The 14,490-nt window shown below is 42.0% G+C and overlaps 1 protein-coding gene across 2 annotated transcripts in view; it reads left to right on the top strand.

The window, feature by feature from the left end:
* FBXO34 (F-box protein 34) overlaps positions 1-14,490 on the top strand; it is a 62,597-nt gene that overhangs the window by 25,876 nt on the left and 22,231 nt on the right. Inside the window, exon 1 of one of the 2 annotated variants that reach the window (XM_082275744.1) lies at positions 7,539-7,559. The exons of the other annotated variant lie outside the window; for it this stretch is intronic. The gene's annotated coding sequence lies outside the window, so the exon portion shown is untranslated. Of the gene's footprint in view, positions 1-7,538; positions 7,560-14,490 lie in introns of those variants that run through there. 2 annotated transcript variants of the gene reach the window in all.

Below are 14,490 nucleotides of genomic sequence, written 5' to 3'. Positions count from 1 at the left end.
TTTTTTATTTTGTTATATGCCCCTTTCAGATGTGGCGGACTCTGTCTGCTGATCCCCTTTGAGCAGGAGGAACACGGGCCCTCTGTTCTCTAAGGGGTGGTCAGATGGAAACAGACTGCCTGTCCATTTCCATTCGACTGTCATCCGATCTGCTGGACAGATGGGAAATGGATCCCTATCCATCTGTTTTTAGTGGATGTCGGCAGCACACGATTAAGGCCCCTTTCACACCAGCGGACCAAAGTGTTACTAAACCCAGGACCCTGCATTCATTATATCTGTTCTCTCTCAGTACACAGAACGTGCAAATGCAATTATTTTAGTTAATATAAAGTGCTAAACACTAGGGATGCACCGAATATTCGGCGGCCGAACATTATTCGGCCGAAAATAGAGAAAATAGCACTTTCGGCGTTCGGCCGAATAAGTCAAAAGGCCGAATAATTTTGAGCCGAACAATGTCAGCTTCCGCCCTGACCGCTCACCTTCCTCATTGCGGCTCGCGGCTCCCTTCTCACACGCCGCCGGTGTCCTGTCCGGCTGCGAGTAGGGGGTGTGACGTCACGCGTGCGTCCCGCCCCCTGCTCCTGACTGCGGCTCCTTCACACTAGGTCCACGCCCCGCCCCCCTGTTCGCGGCTTTTGGCTCTGGCTGCAGTTCAGGTATGTGATGTGGAGCTGAACACATTTGGGGGAGAATACGGTAGCTGGCAGCTGCACAAGCATTAGTGTGCAGACTGCCATATGTTGTTGCCACTTGCCATGCTCATTACATTAGAGTGCCCTATAAAGTGCCCCTTAAAAAAAAAAGAAAAAAAATGTGCCCAACAGAGTGCTCCCTTGACATAAAATGTGGCCATCAGCGTGCCCCTTATTTTATGCTAAGGGACATGCTGATGAGCATATTTTATGTTAAGGGGCACTCTGATGGGCATATTTTATTCCCTGTGCTGGGACTGCTGTTCTTCTTGATAAACAATATTTGGCCTCTGTAATTTGTAAAGTATGTGTTGGGGGTGTATGTATAATTTGTATGTATTGGGGGTGGGGGGGGGTGGGGGGTGGGGAGTGGATGGCTATAAATTATTCAGTTTTTCTTTTTTAGATTTACCAAAACCATAAAATGAGGTCAAACCTAATCGTTTCATTTTGTATGAAGTCAGGCAGACCCTTACACTACATAGTTGAAGGTTAAATCTAAAGGAAATGGAACAAAAATTGTATAACGTATGGCCAGTGTAACCAATAACAAACCTTTATACTCATCTAGGTGGAGTCTCCCACCGCCTCGACATTGAGAACTGACCGCTCAAACACAGCTCATCACTCAGTTCTCTGGTCCCTGTTGGTCCCCAGCTTTCTACTCTGCCTCTCCAATGCTCACTAAAATGCTGGGATGGGAGAGCATGGCTGGCCCATCCTCCCAGCAGCGTGGCTGAGCCAGTTGCCAGTGCAGGCATGTGGGAGTATCCTGACACTAAAGTCAAGATTATGTTTTTTGCTTTGTACAAGTTTTATTTCTTTTATTTGAAGTGTATGTAACATTCACTTCATTCACTGCAATGTCGGTTAGTGTGATGCCAGACTTTTAAAGTGTGATTCGGACCAGTGCACTGTGATAAAATATAGCATGTCTCCATTTCATTGCAGCACTAGGTTGTGTTGCAGTGTGAATAGGACATATAGGCATACCTTGTTTTCTGTGTCCCTGAGTTGACAGGTGTTTTACCATGCAGTAAAACGTCTGTCACCCCATATAGTGTGAATTGGCTCTTCACGCTTAATTGTAACTGAGTGCTCCATGCAACCATAACCCTTGCATTATTAAAACTGTATTCCTTGAGTTGGGCAAAATATGAAATATGAAAATATGAAGCAAAAATGCAGCTGTTGCTGAAAGAAGGAAATTGGGTAATCTCCTAACGTAGTGCGGAATCTGACAAACGTGTATTGTTTACCTAAAAGATTACATGATGATTTTGTTCCTAAACTTAGCCTTTCTGGCAGTTTTTAAAGTTTTTTTTGTTTTTGCTTGTGGCTTTTTTTTTTTTTTTTTTTTTTTTGTGGTTTGTATTGTAAACCTGTAGATATTGGGTAGATCTAAATCCCATATTTGCTCATTACATAAGACTCATTCCTGCCTAAAAAAAATTCTTGCTCTCGCTATACCTTTCTGATTTCACAATCCTTAAAATATTTAATCTCAGAAGTTGAGATACAATAATTGTACCGAGCCAATGAAAGTAAGCTGATTTGACCAACGATCCAATGACAACTTAACTTCCTGCATGAACTACCAAATCCTGCTTCCATATGGTAATAGAAATGAGGAGAGGCGTTCTGTTGTCTGTATCAGAAGCAAGCAGCCTAGAGTGGCAACAGTGCTCCTCCATAGATAAAGAACTGTAAGGACCTGTTTACATCATATCTGTGTTGTGAAGTCAGCACATTGAAGACGACTGCTATGTGTGGTGGTGTGTAGGAAATCGCAGTTTAACAGACGTGTATATTCCCTTGGTGAGTGATGTCAACCTAGGACTGGTAGTGTTAGTGGCAGCATCATCAGATGAAAATGAAGCCAAAAACCGAATGCAGCCGTAACATCGAAGGGTCTAATGAGCTGAATTCTTCAGCACTAGGGTTCATGCACATGACTGTAAGAGGACCATACAGTGCCCACAGCCTTCGTAAACCCTTCCCATAGACCCACCGCAGCTGCATACAGTTGACGATAGACAGAAATTAGAAGCTGTAATTGTATGTGGTTATACACCAGGTGTTGCGTAAAGCACTTACTGGGACAAATGCTGTGAATACAGGCTATCTGTGCCTGAAACGTACGTACACACACACGGTTGCAGGAAAGGCCCTGGATGCTTTTTGGCTGTGTGTGTGAGCCCTATGGCTAACTAAAGGACTGATCTATAGAGGGAATATGTTTTTTAATTCATGTGTATAAGTGTAGTGAAAAAAAGCAGAATTTAGGTATGGACTATTTTTTCATAGTTACATTTTAGTCAATTTTTTTACCAAGTAAAGTGTGTCCTGTGCTAAGTGGCTTCCCTGCTGCCTAATGAGCACAGGAACTTTCTTAGCATGGGCATCAGAGAACGCTTTATTTTTTATTGGGACCATGCAAAGTGGTGGTTAGGCTGGGTTCACACTGCCGCATGGAGAGGCTCACAGGAGGGGTCTGGTGCGTCCCCGTTCAGTGTTTCAGGTCTGATTTCAGTCCAAATGTTTGGCTGAATTTAGACCTGAAACGGGACAAGAAGACGCACAGGACTCTTGTGCAATTCGATCCGGAGCCGCTCCAAAGATATGTGAACCATCTTGGAGAGTCGGTCACAATCTCCTAACGTGCAAATTAAAATTCACAATGGTGTGAACCCAGCCTAAATGGCAACCTCCTGTGTTCACTATGCAGCAGGGCACCTGCACAGCACAGGGCCCGAAATCTAGCAGCAATCACTGTAGTAACGGTGCCTACTACAATGATTTCCAGTGTCCATAGGGATCAGTCAGGTATGGCAACTGCAAACTTTTCACCAAGTTGGATCAATGAAACTATGCAAAATAAGTTCGTATCTAAACCTCAGATAAGATGCGTTTTAATAATAAAAAAAAAATTAAAATGACAAACGTTATACTCATCTGCTTTGTCCAGTGGTATTGCACAGAGCAACCCTTAACTTCCTCTTCTGAGGTCCCTCACCACAGCTCTGGGCTCTTGAGACACATCGTGACTGAGCACCCCCACCATGCTGCTTTCATCCAACCCTGTGAGAGCCAAGAGGAGACCGATAGACGGGCACAGCACTGAATTGATAACACGGGGAGGTATTGGGGCACTGCAAAATATTCTGTTCACTTGCAGTTTTTGCTTTCATGGAAGTTGCTTGTTGGCTTAGCCCCCCTATATTATTGGGGTGTTTTAGGTAACATTGGGTGGCAATTTATGGAAATCTATTGTGTTTTTTGTGTGTGTTCAGTGCAGTTGCTTCTGGCTCTTTTGAAAGGAAAGGATTTTTCTTGTCTCATGAGGGCTGCTGTGGTAGATTTAGGGGCCGGAGGTGTATGTGGCCCATAATCCACCATTGGTTTAATGAGTTTGGATTCCTGAACAGCTGCATGTGTAATACCTTTTTTAGTGCTTGAGATATTGACATGAATGGTTAAGGAATGTTCTTAGCTACTAAATTGACGCCACCTAAACAATCTTGGAAATTGCTGACTGACGCTTAAAGCTTGTAGAAAGAGCAGAAAAATCACATGGGTGTGGTACTTTACTGTTACTATAGACCTGGTACTTACATTATACATGTGTGGTGTTTTGTGAGTTTTTATATTGGGTTTCTGATTGCTCGTGATCAGAATAGGGCAAAAATATGAGCCAATTTCCCCCATTAACAGATTCTAGGTGGATGGGGGAATCGCTGCCACTGAGCCTTTGTATTCTGACAGTGGGGAGACTTCCTTGCCATTTGAATACACTGATCAGTGCTGGCAGAGCAGATCATGTGCAAATTTTGTAACTGGCTGGGGGAAGTCTGCCTGCAGTCAGGCTACAATGACAGTGGTGAGTCTATCCACCACTGCTTGTGTGAAAAACTGACTTATCTATGGCCAGCTTTGCTTCCTTTCTAGCTTGCTTGCAATTTTAAACGACAGACCTGCAGAACTCCGAACGCTTGTGTACATGCTTATCAGAACTCTTCCTTATGGTTATGCAGTATGGCCCTAGAATTATTGTTCATTCTGAAGTGTGCACTGAATGTAGTGTGTGTGTGTGTGTGTGTGTGTGTGTGTGTGTGTGTGAGAGAGAGATGCAATTGCGGTTTTCATACATAGGTGCACTTAATGCAAGTGTTTACATTAGTGGTGCACTGAAATGAAAATTCTGGACTGAAACCAAAAATTCAGGATGCACTTGGCCGAAAACAGAAATGGACAGTTTTTAAAAAATATATATTTAAGTATAATTGTATATTTGACATTTTAAATAATATGAATTTAAATTAATATGAATTTTTGGCCATTATCACATCTTTTCCCAGTAAGCAGTTTTTGAAGTGCAAGAAAAATGCATCCCTTTTAAATTCTATGCATGTCTTTACACTGGTCCTTTGCCGTGTTAAAAATCCGTCTTGCCACATTTTTGGTGCATATTTGGTCAGTTTAATCGCACCAAAAATGCACCTCCCTATTGGCATTAAAAATGCGGCAAAAACACACCCGTGTTGTGTGTGTGTGTGTGTGTGTGTGTGTGTGTGGTTTTTTTTTTTTTTTTTTTTTTTTTTTTTGGGGGGGGGGGGGTTTCCTAATGCTTGGATGTCACTTAAATTTTTTTTTTATATTTATTTTTTAATTTCAACACAACTTTTTTGCGGTCAGAGGGATTCCAGGCAAAACCTGAATGGACACAATGCTTGTTGCTTCCAGGTTCTTTAGCTAGAGGAGATTAACAATTTGACGTTTGCTGGTTTTCCTCCCTTAAACACAGCAATGCCACAGGTGGAATAGTAGAGCCTGGGAAACATATGGAGGGGGTGATATTCTGGGGGTTCATGGAAGCCACCCAGCAGCAGTACAGCGATCAGATTTTTTACCATCTGAACGCCAACAGTCTGCATTGTAATGTATCCCTCAGCTGGGACCCCCACTACTGCCAATATAAACCCTACAGTGTTGACAGTGAAAGAGTTGGTGGATAACTGTATTTTTAGTACTGGGAGCAGCACGGCCTCGTCGCTGTCTTCCAGTTGGACTTGAAATCTCCAGCACTTCTTTGGAAAGGCCATTTATTATTTTAATGGAGTATGACCTTTCTGTAGGAACTACTGACCTAAATCAGCCTGAACGCAGCTCTGGATAGCAGTAAAACACTACCGAGCTTCAAAGACTTCGCTATTCTAGCCAAAAATCAAGGCCAATGTGCTGCTTTAACGTAGCGCACCCTAATGCACAGAAATGTGTTGTGCAATTGAAAGGTATCTTGGTGTTTGGTAGGTTGACCTGACCTGTCCTAATTTTTTTGCATTCGAAGAATATAGAATACATATCTGTACTCTCTGGCAGGGTTCTCGGGAATGTTTCTGGGGAATCTGACTTGCTTTTTCCCCATAAAGTAATGGGGCAGATGCTTTGTGTCACAACAGGAGCTATATTGTAAGAACTTGTCAGGAGAATTTTTTTTCTTCTCAATTGGCGTACTTGTCTGCTGGAACATTGTTCTGTCTAGACTGTGTGACCCTGTAATTGTGAATGTACAAATATTGGGGGTAATTTTTGAATTTATTTACTGTTGATTATATAGTAGAGCTGCACAATTTTAGATAAAATGAAAATCGCTTTTTTTTTTTTTTTTCTTAGAATTAAGATCATGATTCTCGGCGTAACGTAATCTTTCATGTTATACAAAAAAAATTGGGCTTGCTTTACTGTTCTATTATTTAATTCATTAAAGTGTGTGTGTGTGTGTGTGTGTGTGTGTGTGTGTGTGTGTGTGTGTGTGTGTGTGGTTTTTTTTTTTTTTCTGAAAAATTGTATTTTGAAACACTGCTGCGCAAAAACAGTGTGACCTAAAATATTGCAATGACCACCGTTTTTATTCTCTAGGGTCTCTGCTAAAAAAATAAATATAGAACTTTTGGGGGTTCTAAATTTTCTAGCAAAAATACTGATTTTAAAGTCATTGTAAATTCTCTTAAATGTGTGTTTTTTTTTTGTTTTATTTTTAGAGCAAAAAAAAAACATGTTATACTTTCCTGCCCTTTTTGCATTGGATTTGCACAGAGCAGCCTCGATTCTCCTCTTCTCGGGTCACTTTTCTGCTCTCCTGACCCCTCCCTCCTGGTGAGTGCCCCCACAGCAAGCAGCTTGCTATGGGGGCACCCGAGCCGAGTCACAGCTCCCGGTGTCTATTCAGCTGCGGCCCTGCCCCGCTCCTCCCCTGATTGGCTGGCTGACTCTGACTGCAACAGGAGCCAATGGCTCAGCCATTTGTCTCAGCCAATCAGGAGGGAGATTCTCGGACAGCTGAGAAACTCATGGACATCGCTGGACCGAGATGGGGCTGAGGCTGCAGCACACAGGGTTTTTTTTATCATAAAGTGGAGTTCCACCCAAAAGTCAAACTTCTGCTTTAAGGGCCCCTGACATGCCACATTTGGCAGATCATTGTTTTATGCGGGGGACCGGTACCTAGTTTTGCTAGTGTTTGTTTTTTGGATTTTACAGCTGTGAGTGAGCAGAGAAAAGCTCTGTGTGAATCAACGAAATTCGGTATTAAGATTGTGAGGCAGAGGGGGTGACTTCTTCTTCTTATTTTTCCTTTTAATGATTAGATGTGCAGCCCTATTGTATAGGTAATAGAAAATCTCCATGCCTTCCAAATTTTTTACCTCTCCCTCGTCTTCTTTCTGTGAACGCTCAAAAATTGTAAGATTTCTCATCATTTTCTGTACAGGAGCCAGTGGTCAGCATGAATCTCACAGCAGGGACACGGGACATCCACAAAAAATGGACTTGTCTTTACAGACTAAGGTTTATTACTAACCAGTAAGTGCAAAGTTTATGCACTATTTGTGTATAGCTGCGCAAGCAGAAAACACAAGCTACCCTGGCCCTATAAAGCATAGAGGAGGCAAAAGGCACGGTCACACTGGTTTATGGCTTTTTGTATACCTTGTTGTCTCCTGGTTTGCTAGCGTAGTTGTAATCAATCCGAGAAGTTCACAGAAGTAACTCCTTCCAAATGAGGGGGTTGCGTGTTGTTACTGTTCTTTGTACTGTACTTTGTCTATTTGGCATACTAATGCAGTAGCAGGAATAGATATTTGACACGTGCCTGGGAAATTGTTTGGTCGCATTCTCTGAAATTCAGAGCGGCTTTTAATGTGTGACATTCCATATCGGAGGGTTAGTCTGTTGTGTTGTAGAACATAGTGTCACACTACTGTTGCTTGTCACCGCTGTCCTTGAACTAATATTTGTGTCCATGTTTTTCCTGGTCCCTATTGGTGTTAGCACAGCTGTTTAGAGACTTCATCACTGAGTAATCTTTCTGATGAGGATCTCCTTTTGCTCAGGATCAAAGTGTAAACTCTTCATGGATCCATTTAGGGCTTGCTTACACTTGCAGCCATTATTGCTCCTGGCTTCTCCTAGACATCTGTGTATCTTTAGAAAGATTGCAGTACTGTGCCACAACAATGTACATTACGATAAATTTTCCAACAGTATATAAATATATACACAATAAACACATTAATAAATATGAGATAGGTGCTTGCAAAGGGCCTATATGTGACAAAGAATATTCAGTCAGCCCAATCTATATGAAAAAAGTGCTGAAGTGCTGTACGGAATCCAAGCAGCGTGATATTCCATATATTTAAAAGTGATATACCATACACTTGTGCTTAAAATAAGTGTGTCAAATAGTGATAAACAATAAAATAGTGACATTTAGGTGAACTGGTAAACAATATATGGGGTGCAAACTGCAAGTGCAGGTGTTTCTGTGTATACAGTAACCCAAAAGTCCATAAGTGAATAACAAGGTGAATATTTCATCCAGGTGTTCTACCTCATGATCTTTGTGAGCAATATGGTAATGATTGAATGCTCACCAGAAATTAGGTGGGTCACACAGACCCCACACGCTTTTCTCTAAATCTCCCGATTTTTAAATTGATGTGTGCAATCACTCGCCTCACTCCTTTTTAATAGGGTCCCCTCGCTCAATCACTTGTTATATAACCTATCAAGGGGTAACACCATCTCTTCTCTCCTCCATCATGGGTTCCCTAAATTAAGGTCTCAATAATATGCAGTATGGGAAAGACAGGAAGCCAGATATAGTGTAACACCGTTTATTTTCAAACAAAAAATATATAGGTGGGTGTTTGCATGGGGCTGTGCCCTTCTGGCACAGGTAAGATCGCTTCTTTGCTGTGTAGGGGCTTACTGTATATGGAAGTAGTCCCTCTATTCACTGGTAGTGGTCAGCGTGCGTTCCACGGTCCGGCGGGAAGTGACATCGCTGGTTCCGTTTCCGGTTTAGACCACAATGCATTTCACATGAAGATGCGTCCTCAGGAAGTCTCAGGGAAATGTTGACACTAAATGAGTGGAATTATTTGCAATTAAAACATTTTGTAGGTTCTTTGCCTCAACCCATCAGATCGGAAAAAGAGCTGCACTTAGTGGATTACATAGCTTTAACTGATCTGGCGGGTCTGAGGAAAAGTACCATTTATAGAAAAATGGGAAAAGAGAAATGGGAATTAGTTTGGAGGATCACAAGGAGAAAACTGTGTTGAGAGCAGCCCACTGCACCGCTAAAGACATGAATCCCATTGAGCTGAATTATAGGTGTCACGCGAGATGGTAAAATACACCAGTTATAGCGCATCAATATCAGAGAAGCCAAATACGTGCTGGAGGGGGTGTCAGGTAGAGAGCTCAATGATCCATATATGGTGGGAATGTCCCACAATACGAAGTATTGGCTAAAAGATGCAACTTAACTGGACCAAGGCCAAAGACATCTCTCGGATAACCCTTGGACATGCCTATTTTATAAAAAAAAAAAAAAAAACAGGCCTTTAACCACCTCAATACAGGGCACTTAAACCCCCTTCCTTCCCAGACCAATTTTCAGCTTTTAGCGCTGTTGCATTTTGAATGACAATTGCGCGGTCATGCAACACTGTACCTAAACCAAATTTATGTCATTTTTTCCCCACAAATAGAGCTTTCTTTTGGTGGTATTTGATCACCGCCAGGTTTTTTTTTTTTTTTTGGTGCACAAATAAAAAAAGAAGGAAAAGTTTGAAAAAAAAAAAAAGTTTTTTTGTTTAGGTTATAAAATTTTGTAAATAGATACGTTTTTTCCTGCACTGATGAGCACTGATGACGCCGCACTGACAGGCACTGATGAGGAGACACTGATGAGGAGACACTGATGAGGAGACACTGATGAGGAGACACTGATGAGGAGACACTGATGAGGAGACACTGATGAGGAGACACTGATGAGGAGACACTGATGAGGAGACACTGATGAGGAGACACTGATGAGGAGACACTGATGAGGAGACACTGATGAGGAGGCACTGATGAGGAGGCACTGATGAGGAGGCACTGATGAGGAGACACTGATGAGGAGACACTGATGAGGAGACACTGATGAGGAGACACTGATGAGGAGACACTGATGAGGAGACACTGATGAGGCAGCACTGATGGGCACTGATAGGCAGCACTGATGGGCACTGATAGGCAGCACTGATGGGCACTGATAGGCAGCACTGATGGGCACTGATAGGCAGCACTGATGGGCACTGATAGGCAGCACTGATGGGCACTGATAGGCAGCACTGATGGGCACTGATAGGCAGCACTGATGGGCACTGATAGGCGGCACTGATGGGCACTGATAGGCAGCACTGATGGGCACTGATAGGCAGCACTGATAGGCGGCACTGATCGGCACTGATGGGCACTGATAGGCAGCACTGGTGGGCAATAATGGGCACTGGTGGGCGGCACTGATAGATGGCAATAACAGGCACTGGTGGGCAGCACTGATAGGGGGGCACCACTGGCAGGCTCTCTGAGCCCTGTTTCCCATCCCTGGTGGCCATGGTGGGCATCCCTGGTGGTCATGGGTGGGCATCCCTGGTGGCTCTAGTGGCATCCCCTCCCCCCAGGGCTGCACTGGTAATCAATCATCTGATTACCAGCACAGACCCCCCCTGTGATCAGTGAGTAATTAGAAATACTCACTGATCACCCCAGCTGCAGAAACGATCCTCTGATCTTCTCCTCACTGACAGGATCTGTCAGGAGGAGAAGAGATCGAAGCCGTTACAACGGCTGTATTGACATTACATGGCGGCTGTGATTGGTCACAGCCGTCATGTGATCAGGAGGGCCAGTCACAGGGCCCTCCTGCCGAGTCTCGTTGCTCTGTGTCCTAGGGACACAGGCACATCGAGATCGTGCCGCTGCGCGTGACCGCGGCGGCGCGATCTCTCTCCTTCTGAAGGACGTTCCGGAACGTCCATTCAGAAGGAGGAAGCTCCCACCCGGCCGTATATGTACTATGGCCCGGGTGGGAGGTAGTTAAAGTATTTATAGAGACTCAATTGTCCCAAACTTGCTTAATGCCGCAAAGGGTATAATTCCATAAAAAAAAAAAATGGCATGAAATAGAAGGCCATACTGTTAAAGAATGTAGAGAAACTGGTTGGACTTCAAAAGAACCAGAGAGTGTATATAATACATTTGGGAAAATCAGGGAAATCAGTGTGAATAGGCAATATTCGGGATATGTTGAAAAGTTGGACAGGACTGACATGGTGGCTCGAGGTAAACAGAAGGTATCTTGGTGTCACTGGTATACAAGCTGTACACTTACTACTTTACATCGTAGCAAAGTGTGCTTTCTTCAGTGTTTTCTCACGAAAAGATGTATTAAAATATTTACAAAAATATGAGGGGTGTACTTACTTTTGTGAGATATTGTAGGTAACATTATAAATAAGGAAAACCACCCAATATATGGGATGTCCTACCCTAATGTTGCTCAAAATTGGCTCCAAGATCCACATGTGGTACTGCCTGCAAGGACTGTGGTACTGTCGGCTAGGAGCAGCATGGAACAATCTGTAACACATTGTGGTAACAGAGTGCTTGTGAAAATATAGGATTGCCCCTCCTCCCTTCCTAAAATTTACAGTGATATATGGCTTTTGCAGGTTTATAAATATGAAAAGATTGTCTACGGCTTTGGAGACCCTTGAATTCTGAAAGTATTGGCAAATGTTATATTGGTCTACCTAGAATGGGTGTAATCTGATTAGTTTCGTTTTTTAATGTTTAGAAAATCTTTTTAAGCGCCAATCATATATTTAAAGTATTAATTAAAAAATGTGTGATTGTTGCACCACTGAGAAGGCTGTGAGTAAACTCTTTTAAATGGGTTTTGCAAGTCTGGGTTGCCTTGTTCTCCATCTTAAAGCCAATCTCCAGGTTTTCTGTCACTTTTTGGCTAGCTTGGTCTAAACAAACTATTTCCTCAGTGACGTACTGCAGGGGTTCTACGCTCTGTATGTGATTTTAGCTCCATATAGTACACAGAGACTTCCCGTCTCACACTCGGAACAGAAGAGTTGGACTAAATGACGCAAAGCCATTACTAGGCAGCTTTGTCTTCTGTGAATGACTACAAAGCTTCCTCTGGCCGAGTTGGAGAGCGCGATGTCATCAGTGTGAGACTGTATTCACACTTGCCTTAGTTTTTATCTTAAAGTTGGCTAAATCTGAAAAGTATAAACAAATTGATCCCAAATATTTCGAAAGTATAAACAATTTGAGTCTCGATCAAATTCTGGTTTTTAATGTATATTTGTGTTTTTTCACACGCATCCAGAATATCTAATCTGCGCCTGAAAGTACAAAATCCTATTTTCTCCAAACACAACAACAAATTTTCCCAAAATGCAGGTAAATGCACAGTGTGAATAATATCTTAAATCAGGTCTGACAGGGAGAACCCTGCAGACAAGGAAAATGGGGATTTCGATGTGGCCAAATCCTAAAAAATATATACATTTAATTGAAAACAAGATGGTTAAATCGACATGTATAAGTACAGTATATAAAAGATGTATCCCATAACAAGGGCACATCCTAAAATGATCAACTCATTTCACCCACAGTTTGGGCTTCCTCAGGATCCTGATGTGTGGCAGACTTGTCAATGAATATCTACACCCTGGATAAAACAAAATTAAATCTCCTACACCAAACCACAACATCTAGAATAATAGACTGGAAAGTAATCGATTGGTCTAAGCAGGGAAAAGAAACATATAATCCCCTACAAGAATTAACCCAGCCAGGGATGAATACAATCAAATGTTAAGTGTAGGTAAATTCAAAGCTTAGTAAGCCCCTGTAGCTTGCATACACAGCTAAGGATATAAAATGTATATCCAATAAAGGAAAATTCTTGCATACCATGTAAAACATTTTCCTTCTATGTAAGAGAACCAGCTGCACATAGACCCCCCCCCCCCCCCCAAGTCCTGGACTATATATATATATATATATATATATATATATATATATATATATATATATATATATATATATATATATATATATATATATATATATATATATATATATATATATATATATATATATTATATATTATATATTTTTTTTTTTTTCCATTGACAAGTCCGCTACACATCTGGATCCTGAGGAAGCCCAAACTGTGGGCGAAAAGTGTTGATCCATTGTATTTTAGGATGTATATAAAGTAAGAGCCGCGCTAACATGAGACTTAAATTAACAAAACGTGCTTAAATGAGGCAATCAAAATACTGCTGATAAACCACATATGAATAAGTAAAAATAGAAGGTTGTGTTTGAATGAAGCAATCAAAATAATGCTGGTAAATCAATTGATACACATCTAAAAATATTAATGAAAAGTATAGTCCAAAAGGGTTGTGCAAAGTGTAGAAACAAGAATTCCTCCACTGTGATAAATAACTTCAATCTGTGAGAACTTGAAGGCCACGCTATGCGCTTACCACAAATCAGACGTAAACAAGCTCAACAACATATAAAGGTAGTGAAGACAGAAATTCATCCACCGCAGTGCTATAACTTCCAATCCGTGATAAAGTGAAGGTCACACTATGCGCTTACCACAAACTAGATGAATAAGAGCCTAACTCAATGTATAGATGGTAAACTTCTGACCGATCCAATGGAAATGGGGATGATCCCTCCAGCTGGTGCAGCCTAGCAGAAGCGCCAATCAAGTACAGTGCTGGGGCACGAACCGTCTGGATCAACCTCACTCCGGCACAAGCCACAAAAAAATGGAGGCCACAATGGAAATACGTAGGCAAAGTATTTCATGTAAAAAGTAATCAACTTGCATGCAAACAGAATAAAAGCGCTTTCTCGGCAGGATCCGAAGATACTTCCGGGTAGTACGTAGGTGACGTCCCGACGCGTTTCGTCATAGATGACGTCTTCCTTGGGACACGGGCAGCGTGCTTACTCACCACTTATATGCAAAACATAACATTGTCACCGCCCCTGTCTGAGCCGCACCTTGACGCAACCGGCGCCATATTAACTCAGGGAAATCTTCCAGCACTTGCGATCGCGGCTATGAGCTAAACGGGCAAATGATTCTACTTTGGATATGTTAACCCTTTACTAGTTACTCTCCAACATCTTAATATACAGCAATCTATGAACCAATCGCGACTAACAAAAGGAACAAGAAAAAGATTGGATGGCGCCTCCAACCAGATTGAATCATCATAAGCTTAAAGATATAAATATGCAATTTAAATAAAATATAAAATTAGGACACATACCTAACATCCTATAAATATAGAGAACCTTACTACTGGGTATCCCGTTAATAGGGGGAACTGAATGAATAACC

This window comes from Pelophylax lessonae, assembly GCF_965119305.1.
Source record: "Pelophylax lessonae genome assembly, chromosome: 13".
NCBI classification, from domain to species: domain Eukaryota; kingdom Metazoa; phylum Chordata; class Amphibia; order Anura; family Ranidae; genus Pelophylax; species Pelophylax lessonae.
The sequence above is the reverse complement of the archived record's forward strand: the minus strand, read 5'-3'. Positions and strand labels throughout refer to the sequence as shown.